The 17,969-nt window shown below is 45.8% G+C and overlaps 1 protein-coding gene across 5 annotated transcripts in view; it reads right to left on the bottom strand.

Annotated features, from left to right (window-relative positions):
* Window positions 1-17,969, bottom strand: part of CAMKK1 (calcium/calmodulin dependent protein kinase kinase 1) — an 88,734-nt gene that overhangs the window by 51,077 nt on the left and 19,688 nt on the right. Inside the window, exon 1 of one of the 5 annotated variants that reach the window (XM_042879575.1) lies at window positions 9,845-9,927. The exons of the other annotated variants lie outside the window; for them this stretch is intronic. The gene's annotated coding sequence lies outside the window, so the exon portion shown is untranslated. Of the gene's footprint in view, window positions 1-9,844; window positions 9,928-17,969 lie in introns of those variants that run through there. 5 annotated transcript variants of the gene reach the window in all.

The following is a 17,969-nucleotide window of genomic DNA, read 5'->3' as shown; positions in this document are numbered from 1 at the left end:
GGTGGGCTGCGTGAGTTCAAAAAGCCCCATCCAGCCACCAGCCTGGGAACACAGGTGACTTCCCCAAGAAGCATGGAGCAAAGGTCGAGCCTGGCCTTTGAAGCTTCCCAGAGATATTCAGTGAAACTGCAGCCAAATGCTGCTGCAAAGAGGAACAACCTGCAGGACTGCTGCAGAAGCACAGCAGACAAAGATAAGCAAACCTTTTATGTCAGTAGGGAAACCTGAGAAAGATCTGGATGGCAGATTTAACCCTAGGTTACAGGCCAACCACAGGGAGAGCACGCTGTGCATTGAATGTCACAGGAAGGCAACATCCAAATCCAACACATCCTTCACCACAGGCCCGCTGTTCACCTCCTTCCCCTCCCTGGTATAACCTTCCCCCATCTCCTGCCTTTCCTGCAGGCATGTTTGAAATAAACTGACAGAAACGTCAGTCACTCAGAACAGTAATGAAATGATGAAATCAACTTTAAAAGCTTCTATTAAAACTATATTTAAACCCTTCAATCCCAAAGCACAGATCCCTTCTAGAGCAGGAGGCAGGCAGTAGGGGTGACTTAGAGCAGCAGGGGAAGGGGTGCAGGGCTCCAGCACAAAGCCACAGGCAAACCAGCACTACACCCCCTTTGCCAGACCTCCCTGCTCTCTCTAACCCCAATTTGTTCACCTACAGCTCCCATTATTAAGCCTCGCTAGTTTGTCTTTACTAACAAGCTTCACTGTGGAGAGCCAGCTGCAGCCTGGAGCTGGCTCAGCAACGAACCCTGTCCTCTGAAGTGCATTTGCATGAAACCTGTGGAGGATTTGTTGTCTGCAACACAGGCAGGGTTTACTCTTTCAAAGCTTCTTCTGACTTAGGAACATCAGGTTACAGCCTGTGGCTGCCCCATTCCCTCCAAAGCTGCTTTCCTCGTGCTGCAGCACAACTCCAGGGCTGGGCTGCAACTCCTACCCTCTTCAAACACTCTAGCTTCAAAGAGACAGAAGATTTTAACAGGATGGACTCACTGAAAGACTAACTGAAGGGTGCAGCCCACATCTGTTTGCCTCCAGAAGTGCGAATGCTTCAGTGTAAATCTTATGGTTAATTCACATCTTCACCAGAAAAACAAAAGCCACCAACAAAACGCATAGATGGTTCACCACATCAAAACAAATCCATATGGCATCAATGCTGCTGGAAGTATTAAAAAACAGACAGCAAAACTTTAAATAACTGTTCATTTTTACAGTCAGGCTTGTTTTGGATTGTGCTGTTCTAAAGGATTCCTTTTCACAATTAAACCTCCCTAAAGTATTTCAAAAAAGCCATATTTTCTGACTAAGCAAATCAATTACACACTGAGCAATCTCACAGTTTGCAGAAAACTCAGGAAAAAAGACAATTATTTATTTCTACCAGGCAAAATCAATGGTGGATTTGCACTGTCAGGCTGCAACACATCTGCACCTCGTTGCAGCAGGAAATGCCAGTGAAACACACACCACAACTACCTCCTTAGAGCTCCTGCTGCAGCTCTGTGTGTGAGGCTCCTCTCAGGCTCACCGCTCTGATCCCAAACAACACCAACCACCTGCTGCAGATCAGAAGATTCTGCTGCAGACAGGAACTAAAGCTGCAAACAAGCTTATATGAGCAGAATTAATTTACTTACACATATCTTATTTACCATTCTTCCCTTTAGCTATTCCTCTCCTGCAGGGAGACTGCGACTTCACTGGTGTTTTCTGCAGTCTGTTTATCAAATAGCTGCACACGTTTCCCAGATAGGCAGCGAGAAGAGCGTGGCAGAAAATATGTTTTTAAAAGGAGTGTGATTCTGGAAAAAATCTCTATGTATTGTAAGAGAGATGGGTGAACTTAATTTTGCTACAGCATAAAGTATTTCAAAGCACTGTCTGAAAAATAGAAATTGTAAACATAGTTTACTGCTTGGTCCTTCCACACGGCTAAGTAAAAATGTTCTTACAGAAAGGACCACGAGGTAACAAGGCCCTGGGCTCAGCACATCCAGCTTCATTTCCTGACTTTGCCTCAGGCTGCCCAGAAAAATGACTTTACAGCTTCATCTGTCACAGTTTCCAGGTTAAAGTTATTACACTGCCCTCAGCCCACCTCATCCCACTTCCCCTTTTTTGTCTCTGAGAATGTATTTGCCCTGTGCAAAGGAAATAAGGAGCCTTTGTAGTAAAACAGATCACAGTGAAGCATAACTACAACAAGCATTTGCAAGCAAAGCATTCAGGCAGCAATTTAGCTACTGCTCAGTGCTGGAGATCTCTTCAAATGCCTGAGGTTGGTGTCCTCTATGCCAGCTTGGGAACTGGCAGGGACGCCTGTGTGTCCCCATTTGAAGGCCAGCTCTATTTGGTGCCTTCTGATCTCACAAGACCCACAGGCTCTTCCACAGAGAGTTTCCAAAGCTCATGGGCCATTTAGTCTGCTCCTTTAATATACAACAGCAAGATCAGGAATCAGGACAAGTTTTCTAAGCAGTGCAGACAGCTGTGTGCTGGGACAGGCCACCTGCAAGGTGATGGCACCTCCATGACCTGCATCTTTCAGGTCAGTACCCAACACTGCCAGGCCTTCAGCCCTACCCTGGGCCACAGTTGGCTGCACAGGCTCTCGTGGCTCCAGCCAGCCCTACCTTGTGCTGCATTTCCCTTCAGACATTTGCCCACAGCAGTGCAGGATTAATAACCTGCTCTGGCTGCTGTCAATTAGAGCCAGAAACTCCCCTTAAGGAGAGAAGCAGCAAGTCCTAGACTGGGCTGCCAAGTCCTGAACAGCTCCTCAAATGACATGTTTGAAATATTAGGTCAGTAAGTTCCTTGCAGAGCTTGAGCTGTCTCTCCACACCAAAGAACACAGCCTGTGACTATTTCCATACTGGAGTCCCCCCTGCATTCCCGTTTCTGCATCTGGGTCTGCAGGACCTACCTGAGCAAAGCCCACTACCCTGATACCAGGGAGATGCTCCACAAACACCACCCTGATGCCATCGGCCTCTCACACCCAGACACGGCCCACGCCCAGAGTCCAAGTAGCTGGCTCAGACACCTTCAGCCTATAGAAGCTGAAGGTGAACTCAGTCTGAGCTGCCATGAGACCCTCTTGAGACATACAAATCCCCAGTGGATTGTTTCAGATGCTTCTCTGTACCTGAGAGAACCACCTTCAGGCAGCCACCGGCTGAATGGTGGTTCAGATGGAGCACCCAATTGCTATGAGGAGATACAGCTCTGTGAAGCCAAAAAAACCCTTGCAGAGATAATCAAGACAGATGGATACCAGACCAGCCACTCAGACTACGTCCCCACTGGGAAAAGGGTAAGCTGCTATCAGTACAGACTCCCAGCCAGAACCAGGAGACAGCACTGCAACCCAAATAATAAATAAGAACATAGTGTTTGTGCTTTTTACATACATGCCATGCACGTGTCTCATTCTGTGCCTTTCAAGGCTCTTGTGTCACAGCACAGACAATCACATCTTGCTGAGAATCCACTCAATCCTGCTATAATAATTCTAGTCTATTTTCCTCTTTTCTCCACAATTCTTGGCAGTGAGCCTGGTTGTTGTGCCACAGCTGAAAATTAGATCATAAAAGAGAGGAGCTTTGATTACTTCTGTGAAGCTCGTAGCACAGCTTCAAATGTAACTGCTGAATGACAAAAAAAAAAAAGCCAACACAGTATTTCTGCAATTCAAGTGTTGTGTGAGAAATCTGAGAAGTGAGGTTCAGGCACCTGCCCTGCCACATTTCCCAAATGACAAACAAACATCTCCTGGCCACATTCCTTCTTCTGGAAAACCCATCACCTCCATGTCCTTTGTGTTAGTGCCTGTGTGTCTTAACAAGGCAGGGTGTTTCCAAAAGGCATTTTAGCATCAGTTCAGCCCCGAAGCTACAAATGATGAGAATGACACACTGCTCCATCCCTGACCTTCTCTTCTTCACTTCAGCAAAGGAGACAACTCTGCTGCTTCTCTGTTCCTGGCGCAAGGTACGTATGCAGACATCAGACAGCAGGATTGAGCTCAGCAGCAGCTCCCTGATACTATATTAAAAATATGCTTTTGGGCCAGGAGCACAATGATATCAGTGTTGGAGTAATTAGCAGCACATTTTAACTGTGTTTTGAAACTAAATACTATGCTGAACTAAAAGCTCCAGTCTACCAGCCACAGCATGAGAGATAACAACCACCTCATGCACAGGGTACTGAGCTCAGGAAGTTTTACAAAAGATTTTCCAAACTGCATTATATTTCATCACTCCATGTTCTAATTATATGATTCAATAAATTTGCATAAGCAGATGCAATTACACTAATTGCATATATAAGCAATAATCAACCAAAAATTACTCTGAAGACAAAGTTTCTACTTAAGGAAATTCCTGTAGCAAGAAACATTTAGGAGTGCCAAATTCATCTAAGCGCGATATCAGAACACGAAACAATCCAGATAATGCTGGTAAAACAGGAGCCAAGGATGTGATTTTACTGGGTGCAGCAATACTTTCACATTTCAACCATGGCATTGTTGGGAACAGCACTAAGAAATCACAGAGGACTCATGCCATTCTACATTCTGGCCATGCTGTAAGCATTTTCATGCAGCAAGTTTCATGCTGTGTTTTGTAGCAGACAGAGGTTCAGCAACACTGGTTATCAGACTGATTCTGGACTATATTTGTTTCTGCTTGAGTCTTTTAAAGCTGTTTATCAGTGTAGGAGCATTAAAAGTGGTTTTATTTTGCAAGTTACAGCCAAGAAGATGCAGGGAATGGTCAATGAGTGACTCAGCCCACACAGCTGCAGAATAAATACTTCCACTCACCATCTCTGTAGCATCCCCAGAGTGACCTGGCACATCCCAGCACCTACACCATCCCTGCAGACAACCTGAGCTCAGATTATAACAAATCCCACTTGTCCTTGTGACAAGTGACATAAAAGACTTGCAGGGAAAGGATCCTAGCTGCTGAACCAGGCTGATAGCCACAGACACTGTGGCTACGAAGGATGGAGGTGGCAGTGTGGGAGAAGAGCAACGAGTCTGGTTACAATGGATGACCAAGCAGATGTCCCAGCACATCTGTGACCACATGGGATTGTTTGCCTTACCACCAAAAGACCCTGCAGACATTAGCATGGAAGAATTGGACTTCATTTTATAGGCACACAGTCTGAAGAATATGTGAACCACTCACAGAGCTTGATATCGGAGGAGACCTGGCTTCCAAAGCTGCTCCTGTGCACGCTCCTGTCCAGCACTTAACCAACACTGACCTGCACATCAGAACCTGCACACCCCAATCCTTTCTTCCATTCTTCCAAAAGCCATAAAAGCACAGGATGAAGGGTCAATGCAGAATTTGTGCAACAAAGGACAGGACTCTTGGAGCTGAAGCTGAGCAGGGAGGAGGAAGTGTCATTGTTATTGCCACTTGCTCAGCTGGGAGGCAGCATGATTCCCTAGTGAGGGGGCAGCAGTGGCAAGGAGCACAGCTTGCTGGAGGTGGCATTTAAACAGCCAGAGAGGGGGTGCTTCAAAAAGTTAACCAAGAATGTCCAACTACATGAAGTTTGAAAGAGTTAGGTTATTTTAAAATTATTAATGAACAAGGCAGTAGCCAGACCTAATTGATTCATGAGCAAAATAACTACCTCAGTTAGGGAGTCTTAAATATTTAGGGTCTTCATTCCAATAATGACTTTTCAAATGTCTCTTCCCTGTGAAGGTAAATGGCAGGTTAAAGAAAGAAGCTGTTCTACGGGAAAGAATTAGACTTAGATGAGCCATCTGCTGCTGCAATCCATGATGATATTTCAAAACTGCCACAGAGGAAGATGCAGTGAAGCTGAAATGAAGAATTCAAGAGGAGCTGAACAGCAGATCAGTCTCCACAGGTAAGTTCTACCTCTCTACAATGGCAAAATCCTCTTTGATCTCATGGAAGCAGAACCGAGCACAAAACAAACCTGTCTCTAAAACCCTGCAATTGCTAAAAGTGCTTTTGGGTGACTGTGCAGCAAAGCAGGACACAGCTCGTCAAAATGGACCCAGGGCATGAGCAAGCAAACTATGGAAAGCATTTCACATAGTATGGAGAGAAAGGAAGGAGGGGAATAAGAGAAACAGAATGAAAAATGGAGTTCTCTTTATTGCAGCTTGTGTATATTGCTTCTTGATTGACTGCACTGAGATGAATCCAGATGTCTTCTTTCTATATCCTCCCCTGAGGCATTTAGACACATGGAGAATATCTCCTGGAGCCTTCTCTTTTCCAGGCTGAACAATCACAGCTGTCTCATCTCCTCCTCACCCAAGCCTACAACCCACCTTTGTGTCCTTTCACTGGACAACAGGCCCATGTTTTCTCTCTCTCTTTGCCTATCTTGTTGTGCACCCAACGGCTATTTGCAGGAAGTGCACTCATCTCAGTATACTGTTTGGGCCCTCATTTACAGCAACACTGGGTAAAAATCCAGCTTTTGAGGGCATACATAGGTCCCATACACCAGAGCAGAAGTGATCCCTGTCCCCTGGACTATGTAACAAAGCAGCAGATTATCCCACAGCAAAGATCCCCCCACTCTTATCGTTGCCAACTGGAAAGGCATGGGACGAGCAATGCAGGGAAATTTTCTTGCCAGGCTTGAGTTTCCTCTTTCCAGTGAGCTGTCAAGGTTGGCTAGATCTCTATCCAGAGAAAAAAAATACATAAATATGCATAAATAAGTTGTTGTGCAAGCAAAGTAACCAAGGTAGCTTGCTTGCCTCCAGGCTGTTCTCTCATCTCAATGGATGCCAAGGTCAGGGAGCATATGCCCATGAGGGCACCTGATGGGACTGGAGCCTTCTTCCAGCCCTCTTCTCTACCTGCTACTAACATTCACCACATCTTCAGGAATCTCAAATCCACCAAGGTTCCTCCTCTACCCAACTGAATTGAGAAGCTGCAGAAAAAAGGAGCAGAGAAAAAGAACATACCACTCTCCTCACACCAGTGCGCGTGCACAGAGTCTTGGTAAAACAAACAAACAAACAAACAAACTGCATTGCTTTGATTTCTTTTGCCTCAAACCTGCTCCAGTTACAAGCAAACCAGAGGGTTTCCTAACCACAAATGCCAGCTCAGCTGCAACTGTATTTCTATTGGAATTCCCCTGCCTGGAACAGATTCTGTAGTAAGGCCCTGTGAGTCTGAGCAGTATTCTGTTTCCTTGGCTGAGCCTGCAGTGTACACTGGTGAAATAAACAAACAGGAAGGAGGGAAGAAACAACCCAAGAGTGAGCAGACAGGCTTCTTTTCCAAAAGTGGTGTCTGAGGTCACCACTGCATGCTGGCACCCAGCACAGACAGCCTGCACGCTTCCAGGCTGCTTCCTTCTTCCTCTTTAATTTATTGCTTTCTGCAGTCCATTTCCCAGGCTCAGCTGAGGAGGTGGGTGCCTGCCTGCCTCCTCCCCCATCAACATCTTGCTGTACCAACTGCCATGGCTTACTCTGCTTTCGAGATGCTCAGGAATGCTCAGACTTCCTAGTGCTGCACAATATGGAGGAATTTAATTATATAAAAGCAAATCATCCCAGAACAACACTGGTGTCATTTAGGAACAGCCAAGTGGAACTGGGGAAAGTGCACATAAAGTGTACATACCAACACAGCAGCCAAGTAACTCAGCATCCAATATGTTTGCCAGCCCCACATCTTCCAGCACAGACAACCACTGAAGTTAGTGCTGTTTCAAAAGCATCCACAATAAACTGAAAAAGCCACCAGACAGAACAAGTTCACATTTTTACATGCTGGTCTTAAGAGGCTTATCTTCCTCTCAGCTAAGAAAAAAGCTTTCAGCTTTGAGAGATCTGAAGGAATACTGAGTTGCTCAGTTCTGTGAGAAAATCCGCACTGGAAAGTCTTTCTAGACTTTTAAGAACATAACTTTCCAGCTGTTAAAGGATCACCAATCGCCAGTAAAAATGTACAGCAGTGAACACAATAGGTTTTCTTCTTCCCAGCAGTCCAAATGTGAGTGGAGATTTCTATTCAAGATGATCTCTTTGAAGTTTTTACTTAGGGGAATTATCCCAACAAATATCTCCCATTGTCCACGGCCTGAAGGCCTCCAGCCCTCTACATCTGCATGACCCAAAGTGAGAGATCAGGCAATGGAGAACCACACAGAGCAAGACAGAAACAATGACAGCTATAAGACAGCTGGACTTCAAATTCAGAGCTCAGGTTTTTTTCCTGTACTTCCACACAAGCAACTCCCATCTTCTGATAATCCTCACATCTTTAGAAAGCCCAGGACTTGAAAACATGGCCTCAGCTCACCTGTGCAAAATCAAAGGCAGAAGTGGAGAGGCGAACAGGTTCCAGGGATCAGACAGCAGAGATCCCACAGGAGTCACAACCAGGTAACCTCCATGGCAGCTACCACTGATAGAGCACACAGCCCACACTGCTGGAAATTTAAAGGGTAGCAGGTTTCTCAATTCCTTTGAAGCCTTCAGCTTTAGCTCTTTAAGTCAAACGCACTTTCAAAACCCCAAGGTCGATGACTGGAGATTATCCAGTGAGGCACAAAGTGAGCTGCTCAGCAGAAAGCCATTCTTTCGGGTCCCTGCAATGCCATTCCAGGAATGTAGGCTTTCACCAAAGCACAAAAAAGGCCTTGAAACACCAAAGTACCAATGAAATTTTCCATGGGTAGCTTCATATGGAAAAAGGAGTGTGAAAATGCCACCTGGGACACCTAATTCACCCCTCAGTGATTCTGGTTCTGCACAGCAAGCCCAAGACTGACAACAACTGCAGCTGGGGTGCCAGCAGCCTTGGGACACCAAAGCACCGTCCCCATTTTCTGTGGCTCAGGACAAGCACCACAAGCTATATCCAACCAGCCAGATCCTTTCTAAAGATCTGAATCCATCCCTCAGCACCATCAACTCCACAGATTTGCAGCAGGAAGAACAGCAGAAAACACATTTTTGGCTATCAAATAAGCAGGTAGCAGAGAAGGGCATGGAATAAAGCTGCTTGTACAGAGACGCTCCTTTCTGAGAGGAGCTTTTGACAGCAGCTTCCTCCACTTGCTGGGCCAACACAGCCATTCTTGTTCTCTATAGAGCTCAGCAGCCTGAATGCCTGATCCCTTCTGCAAATTACCTCAAGCCTGAAGCTGGGTTCAGGAAAGCCTGAGACACTTCAGGCTCTCAGGAGCCTCCACCACCAGATACCCTGAGACAAAAGTCAGGGAAGCTCTTAGCCCTCTTGCTAGCAGCTGGAAGGAGAAGACGCCTTGCTCCACAGCCCAGGCACTGCTCCTGGCTAAAGAGACACGCTGAGCTACAGAGGAATTGCCACCACAGGAAAAGCAGGGACAGAGCTGACAGCGATGGCAAAATGCAAGGAGCTTTCTTTTGGCAGAGTTGAAATCTCCTTCCTTCTGGGGCCATCATCTCACGCACGCAGCAGGCAAAGCTAAAGAACAACACCCTGAAAGCTCCATGAGCTAGCAGACCCCAAACCTCTTGTCCTGGGCTCCATCATAGGCAATGCCACTTAAAAACACAACCTGAATTTGGCAGTTTGCCTCCAAAGATTAAGGCAAGGGAAAACAAATACAGGTCAAAAGGAGAGGAAGGAAATAAACAGTGAAGTTTAATAGCAAGCACAGACAGGTGGAAACATGGAATGTGGTTTGCAAATGCAGCCTGACCGCTACTTGGCAGCATGGCCTGCCCTACCACTAGCAAAGGAGCACAGAAGAAAGAAGACTGAAAGCCAACAGACCCAGACAACAGCAGCAATACCTGCCTCTATCAGCTACACAGGTCCCAGGAGATCTTCCTGCAGTACAGGTCAGGGTATCACTGGGAGATGAATTACACAGCTCCAGCTACTCAGGTATCCTTCTCTGGTTGCTGATGAAGAGAAATCAAATAACAAGACTGCTAACAACATGGAGAAAAAGGAAAGTGTGTTTAAAAGCCTTGCTGGCTCCCGGCCAGGGTGTTCAGCACCTTCCAGGATGCATCTCAGAGCAATTAGTCTGGGCACTGCCACCAAGTTTCACCACACGCTGCTTGTCTCTGCAATGCAGATAGCAGCTCTATTACAGCAAAACACTTACGCGCATATTTGAACCTTAACTACAATCCTAGGACATCAGAAGGAACAGCATTCACATGCAAAACAATGAACAACTCAGCCAGAAAAACGTGGAAATAGATTCAAGCAAGTGTCTGGATCAATGTGTTTGATCATATCAAAATGAGATGCCCGACCACAGAGCTGGCCCAGCATTTCTTTCCCAGGACAGGCAACATTATTTTCTCCCACATTTGCATTTACAGCTGTTCGTTAGGATAGGAGGACTCATGGTGAAGAAGCAATGGAAATAATTCTCATTACATCCATCCCCTCAAATGGAGCTACCTCTGTCCAGGTTTCCTCACTCCACCTGCACAGGCTGCCTGTGCAAGATGTGACACACAGCCAACAGCCACCTTGAGCCTTGTGCCCATGTGCAGCGAGTGAAGGTTCACTGTAGCACCAGAGCTCTGCTGCTGGCACTGCCTGTGTCACACACACCACAGCAGCAGGGCTGGGCTGAATCCAATGAGCTTGCAGCTGTGCACACAAGATGTGGGGAGAACGGATGCACATCAAGCATGGGGCAGCAGAGCACTGTGTGAAGAGCTCACCTGGTTACTCAGATCAGCTACACTTGGACTCTAGTCTTCCAAAAATCACTGATACCACCCATATGCTGAAGATGCTCCAGCAGTTCCTGCCCTGTTTCTTTTGCCATCCCACTCCAGCCCTTTACTACTGTGTTTGTTTGCTTTACAACTGCTGGGGTCCACAAGAAGTGTTTCCCCACACCCGGAAACAGGGAGCGAGGTGTTCTCCCATGCCCACTAATTGCTTGTTGACATCTGGGAGGCACACACTCCCTTTTGGAAGGGCATACCACAAACACCCAATATCACCAACCAACCACTCAACAGAAATACAAATAAATCCACGCCTGGAGGCAGTGTTTATCTGCAGCTCTATCTGCATTCTCTGCAAGTGAAGTAAACCTCACTTGGAAGGTTTTCTGTGCAGTAGCAACACCAAACAGCTAACATTTGCCTTTATTATTACCATCATTATCATATATTATCTCATAATTATATATTGCCTTTGAGGTTTAGCAATAGTTTTGCAAATTAGTTAGGTCAGAAAACAGAACACAAAGAAACTACTCTTGGAATTAAAAATGCAAAACAAACTGGAGAGCACAATGAACAAGTAATAAATTCCACTTTACTTGAATTCTCTTAAAATGACTGCTGGTGAAGTGGTTCATGCCTGTAACCCAGGAGATCCGGCTGAGACAATTACAGAGACCTACAGGCCTGTGAATTATTCCCTAATACTTGAAAAAAGACACTCATTAGAAAACTATTCTTGGCTTTCCTTTTACCGGTTGTTAGCAGCAGAACCCCATCCTTCAGCTTCCCGATTTTGAAACTGTAGCCTAATGCATTTCCCTGGGAAATCCTCATTTCCTACTACCTGCTGTGACCTATCCACATTCTACACATGTTGCCTATTCCCCCAAGGCTAAGAGAACATTCAGAGAGAAGAGCTATGGCCAGATGGCCTGGCTTCATTAAAGCCAGTAAGAGAACCCCAGATTTCTGATGACAAATCTTTGGCTACTTTATTTGCCCTTTTATTCCTCCTATAGCTGAACACACCGTTCTAAAAGTAGATCTGTCAGAATATTTTTTCTTTTTTAAATACCACCACCACATCACTCCTGATAGAAAACAAAACGTCTGCACCAGGGCTGTGATTAGTGACCTGGTTTTGACAGCAGTGCATCCTCTTTTTTGATCTCTGACATACTGATAAGAGTTTAACCACATCCAGCTTAGCAAAGCCTATGCCTAAGCTGTCAGCAACACCCCACGTCAGCCCCTGTACAGAGCTCCCACATGGGCTACTACCCAGTTGTGCAGGTTGAGTGAGAAGCAGAGATCACCATGTGCCACTCAAAGCCTGTCTGTTGGATGAGAAGTGGCCTTTGTTATGTCTGTTGTACGGTGACTGTGATATTAGAAGGATGATGAAAGATTGGAGGGAAAAAGGGAGAACCTCAGCTTATTTGCTATATATGTAATCCACTGCCAGCTTTGTCTAAATAACTTCATTTGTTCCCCCAGGTTCTCAGATACTCTGTTCACTTGCTTAAACACACGCACATCTCTGAACAATCAGGTTTCAAGTCAACTTCTTCAATATTCTAGTAAAAGAAATGCAGTCACAAACAGAAAGTTGAGAACAGCAAGGCTTTATTTGCACAGCAATCTCAAGAGTGTTTCGAAGTACAGCTTCCAGCTAAACACACTTTAATGTACTGCTGGTGGCACGGGGATTTGAGAATAGGATCAGACTTGCACTTACCCAGAATGTGGACACTCATGTACCCTGAGAACAAAGCCTGAGAAGTCTGACTTAGAAGCATGAAATCACTGTGCCTGACCAGGAAACAAACAGCAAAATAAATTAAAGTACTGCTATAAAATCCAGGCTAAGTTCTTGGGATATATCTTAATTGCCAGACAGAGCTGTTTCAAATTCTGTTTGATGAACCTCCCATCATGTTCTTTCCAACAGCCTTGACTTAACTGCATTATATTCCCTCCCACAATCATTCTTTTTTAAGATATTAAAAAAAAAAAAAAAAGATCAAAGGGGGAGGTGAACATTTTAAGCTAATCTCTACCCATGCCATTCTTGGGAGCACCCAAAAAGAGAAGCACTTTATTCTACAGTGACTAAGATGTGAGTCATCTGATGAATAAGCACTTTGGCTTTGGAAGTCTCATTCAACTCATGACCAAATGCAAATCATTTCATTACCTAAATCACTTGTCTATTTTCTCTGTTAATGCAGCAGCACTCTAAGGTCAGGAAGGGGCTCCCATTTCAGACACCGGTGTAATTGCGGCTGATCTTGTCACGCTAAGGTAGACAACGCTGCTAGGAAACTCCTTGATGAAAGAGTGGAGAAAAACCATGTGTGAGCTCATATTTAAACTGTTCTGAAAAACCAACTTTGGAATTGCCTCCACGCTCAGCTAGTACTTGAGTTAAGTCACACAGACTGCTGGCATCAGCCTTTCTTTCGGCTCAGCACCCTGCAAATGCGAATGAGCCCATATCTCAGAGCCAGCAGGGCTACACAGGCAGGTGCCAAGGCTGCAGCCCAACTTTCAACATCCTCTCACTGCTCTCAAAACAGTTGTTTGTTTTTTTTTTTTTTAAATGAGCTGGAAAAGCATTAAGTCAAGCCACATAGGGTACTTAAATACTCCCCCATTCCAAAGGAAACCAAGCACCTTGCAAAATTAATGCATGCACCTTCACAAATGTTCTGTAGTACACATTCACAGGAAGGAAAACAGCTTCGAGGTGTAGGTGTCTGAGAATTACTGGCTTAAGCTCAGAAAGCAGGCCTAGGGCACACAGTCCACATGCCCTCTCCCTAAAATGCAGGCAAGAACATCAGTCAGCAGGTCTGGTCCCTCTCCCGGCCGCATGTAAAGCAGCTACAAAACGTGCCCAGCCAACAGCCAGGCACCCCATGCTGACAGAAGTGATGAGTCTGTTCTGCTTCACAGCCCAGTGCACAGCCTTTCTCTGCAGCTGCTAATTTCTCCATGTTCAATTAGCACAGCACAAAAAAAAACCTACAGTAAATGGAATAAGTTCACAGAAATTATTTCAGTTGTTCTTCACCACACTACTGTCAAACTAAATTTTATGACCAAGGATCTGGCCATACTCAGTTCCCCTGCCATTCAGGAACACACAAAGTTTAGGTTTTTTGAAGCATTTAATGGGCTCCCAGATGAATGCAGCCAGGGTTTTCACATCACTGGCCGTCAGCATATGAGTTTACCTATAAAGGAATATAAAAGAATAGAGGTTTCTCACTGAAGAGTGAATTCACAATTTGCACGTGCTAGACTAATGATATTAACAGTCAACAACACACACAGGCTTTCCTCATGGAGCCGAGGCCATTTCACCTTCATTTTTGCCTTTGGCACAGAGGAAAACCTTGCTAGCGCTTTATGCTAAATCCAGTGATCACAACACAACTCTGCAGGTACAAGTTTAGGGAGAGACAACCTGGTTTTCAGCATCCTTACAGCCAACAGCACTAATGCTGCAAGTGGCTCAAAATGCACCTCCTAAGGACTCAGACTGAGGGTTTCAAGACTGACAACTCAGATCCCACTCAAAGCCAAGTCCGGCAGCTGGATCACCTAGATCCCACCCAGACCCCACAGTCACCAATTGCTCTCCATAGAGGTCATACCACGAAAAAGAGGGTTAGGGTAAAAAATAACAGATTTCAGGAAGTGCACAGCAGCTCCAATGCGAATGCATTTCATACTACTACAAACTACTCACCTCTCCCAAACTAAAGGCATCCTTCAAAATAAAGGGTAATGATCAGTTCTTATACCACGGTTATAGCATCATGAGATGCATTTGCTCCCTGCTGGGATAACTGCTCTGTTTGTTGCCATCCAAGCCACTCTCTGGATCACCAATTCAGCAGCAGGACCTTACCAACCACCTTCAGCTCCCCAGCCACAGCAGTAGCACTCACTGACTGCTAGAAGACTGCAAGCTAGCGCACCACCACTGCACTCGGAACATATGTAGGCTGCAGTGAAAAGCAAACCCAAAGGACTGATCTTCTCAGCAAATAAGCAGTTGCACTCTGTGGGTAGAGAAAGTGGCGAAGAAATGAGCTTAGTTGTATCAGGGCACCTTAATCCCTTTCTCTGGGAGTGTGTTGCACAGATACCAGGACAGTCTCACATCCCTGGAAATACTCCTGCAGCTGTTTGAGTCCAACCAGCAGGCAAAGCAGGCCTGCTGCCAGGGTTACTGACACTGATGGAGCTCTCTTTCCTGGCTGTTGAATTCCCAGAAGACTGGTGGAAGGAAGCAATCGCTAGGAAAATACTCAGAATCAAGCAGCTCATAGAGACTCAGCCATTACAAGCCCATGGTTTCAGGCTAAGGGTTTAATCCTGTTCCAGATGGAAATTACCAGTGAGATACTGCTGACCCTCAGCTCTGCAGCAGCACAAGTCCCAGGGAGGTTACAAACTTCACACACATTTCTCACCCCTGTAAGACTCCTTCCCACCTCACCATTAGCATGCCAGTAAAGTCAGCAATGACAAAACTCCCCAAGGACAGAGCTGGATGCATCTGTCATGCTGTCCTGCCACTGGCTCTGGATCTGCTCCACAGAGTGCTTCCAGGGCAACTTCATCACTCCCATTTTAAACAACCAGAGCTTCTGAAGTCATTAATACATATAAACAGTTCGTGTGTGTTTTGGGAGCTCCATTTTTACAAGCATTCATACATGAAAAGCAATCACCAACTGCAGTCAAAGGTGAAACGGAGATAGGAAGCCTTTGCTGCAGACAGTGGAACGTTTCTGACAGCAAAGGCTGGGTAGCCTGGTTCACCCAGCTCTACACCACAGTGCCCTCTGTGCCACACAGCCTTTAAACATCTGCATCTTCACATTAAGTGTCGTGCTTCTCTGCACTGCTGCTGTATGTTTCAGAAAGTCCAAGCAAGGCACAGCATTTGAGGCCTACCCAGGGGACACACCAGTGGCTGACACTTGTACTCAGTGGCTGACACTTGTACTCTTTCCCCACCACAGGGCTGATTTCCCTCCTCCCCTTGCCATAACTTGACTATCTTGACCTTCAGATGAGAAGATTTTGAGCCCAGCTCTGTTGTTGTCTTTGTCCAGCACTACTGAACTGCTGCCCCGTGACATTAACCATGAATAACGGAAAAGTAAAACTCTGCTTGTACAGGTTCTGGCATAAAGCTCAGTGGAAAGACACCTCCTTCTACAATGGCATGTGGACCAGAGCCATAACCAGCATGAGCTGAAAAGGGCTATTAGCAGAGCTAGCTATTTGGGGAATATAATCATGCAAAAACAGTCTTCCAGAAGAACGTCTTCCCACTTTCTACGAGACAAAAAAAAAAAAGTATGCGTGCACATTTATGTATGTACTTATCAAGTGCTTTTGGCATAGGAAACATTCTGATGCTATGGTGACGGATGCTCCTGCAAAACTGTAACATAATAGACACAGATAAACCTGAAGCCAATTAGGAAAGCACAAGCAGTATTTCATGAGCCACAGCTATTCTGAAAGGGACAAAAATTTAACTCTCTTTAATAAGATCAAAACAAAGAACTCCAATCCATTGTTCAACAGATGAATCAGATTCCCAGAAAGCTCATCAGGGATTGGGTTCAATCTCTATTGCAGTTATTAGTATAAGCCTTGTTCAGCAATAACAAGACTCACCTAAATCCCACACTCTTGGTTTACTCTGCAGTGAGACTGCTCAGGCTCACAGCTTTTAACACACTCTTAATTAAGGGGACAGGGCCAAGAGGAAGAATTGGGCTGAAGTTTATCCTTCAGCAAAACAAAACTCTTAATGGCCCTTTCTATAACAACCAAACAACCTGTCCTTCCTCTCCTGAGCAAGGCTGGCTGACTCCAGTGCACTTGGGGAGGAACGAGCCACAGGCCAACGTAAACCCAGGAGGCTCCTGCCTGCCGATACAGAAGAGCAGCTGAGAAAAAGAAGCCCAAGTGCAACTAAAGCAAACCAGCTGAAGAGAAACAAACTGAAGTTGCTGGGTCCCTGAGTGCTGCTGGCTCCAGGATGCTGGGTGAGGCTGCAAGGAAGTTTAGTGGGAGATGGGTTAAAGGCATCCAAAGAGAGGAGTCTCCACAGGAGTGCTGGCAGGTAAATGGAGAGCAGGAATGCCAACCTGATGAGAAACAACATCCTGCTCTCCTTACTGGGTGTCAATCATGCATTCCCAAGAAACTCCCAGCTTAGAATTAAATACGATGCTGCCGCCTCTGCATCAAAAACCCATAAAAAGCATGTTCCTACATCTCTCTCATGACTCCCTGCAGGCCCCCTCACTCCTCTCCCCCAGAGGAGTCATTTGGTTATGGAACTTTTGTGATTGCAGCATTCTGCAAACTTTTTGCATCTCTACAGGGCAGCTCAGACACAGCTGTTTGATGCTGGAGAAAAGGGCCCACCTCACGTTATGCTTGGAATAGCAAGGGAAGGGCATTCTTCCCATTGCAATTGAACATAACATCTGCTTGGCTGCACTGCAAAACTGTTCTGCTATCACCATATTACTGTATCAGGTCACTCAGCCTCAAGACAACATGCCAAGCACACCTGTGTGCCTCTGCAGAAGAGAGAGGGAGTCATTCCACATCTCCAGTGGAATTTAACTGGATTATTCCTCCAGATGTGCAGACTGGAACTAAATAAGTACCTCAAAACACATTTCATTTGCTTGGGTCTCATTAAGATAAGCAGGTGCTTAGAAACTCATCTTACTTGTGGAGAAACTGCCGGATGGGATACGTGCTTCACTCACACAGTATGTCAGGTGGGCCTTGAAATAAATAAAGAGGGTTCCCAGTCCCACCCTGGGAGCACAGGCAGGGAGATGGTGCTGCATCATCTTACTGCAGCACCTGGCAGTGAGCCTGCAGAGGGCGTGGAGCAGACAAGTAGCTGTGTGACATGCAATACAAGCCCATGGAGCGAGAACAGTTTGGGACAGGCAAGAGCCACCTCCTCCTTTCAAGCAATTACTCTGGACTTCTCCACTCCATACTCCTGCATTCCTGCAGAGACAAGAAGCCTGAGTTCCTGCTGGCAGTCTGATGCTTGAGAATCAGGCTTTACTCCTGCTGTCACTACTTCATCACACAAAGTCAGACACGTTCACCACACCTTGCTGCCCTCCCCAGAATGGGCTCAGCAGCC

This window comes from Lagopus leucura, unplaced genomic scaffold (genome assembly GCF_019238085.1).
Source record: "Lagopus leucura isolate 7727_CA_CO unplaced genomic scaffold, USGS_WTPT01 Super-Scaffold_100024, whole genome shotgun sequence".
Taxonomy (NCBI): Eukaryota; Metazoa; Chordata; class Aves; order Galliformes; family Phasianidae; genus Lagopus; species Lagopus leucura.
The sequence above is the reverse complement of the archived record's forward strand: the minus strand, read 5'-3'. Positions and strand labels throughout refer to the sequence as shown.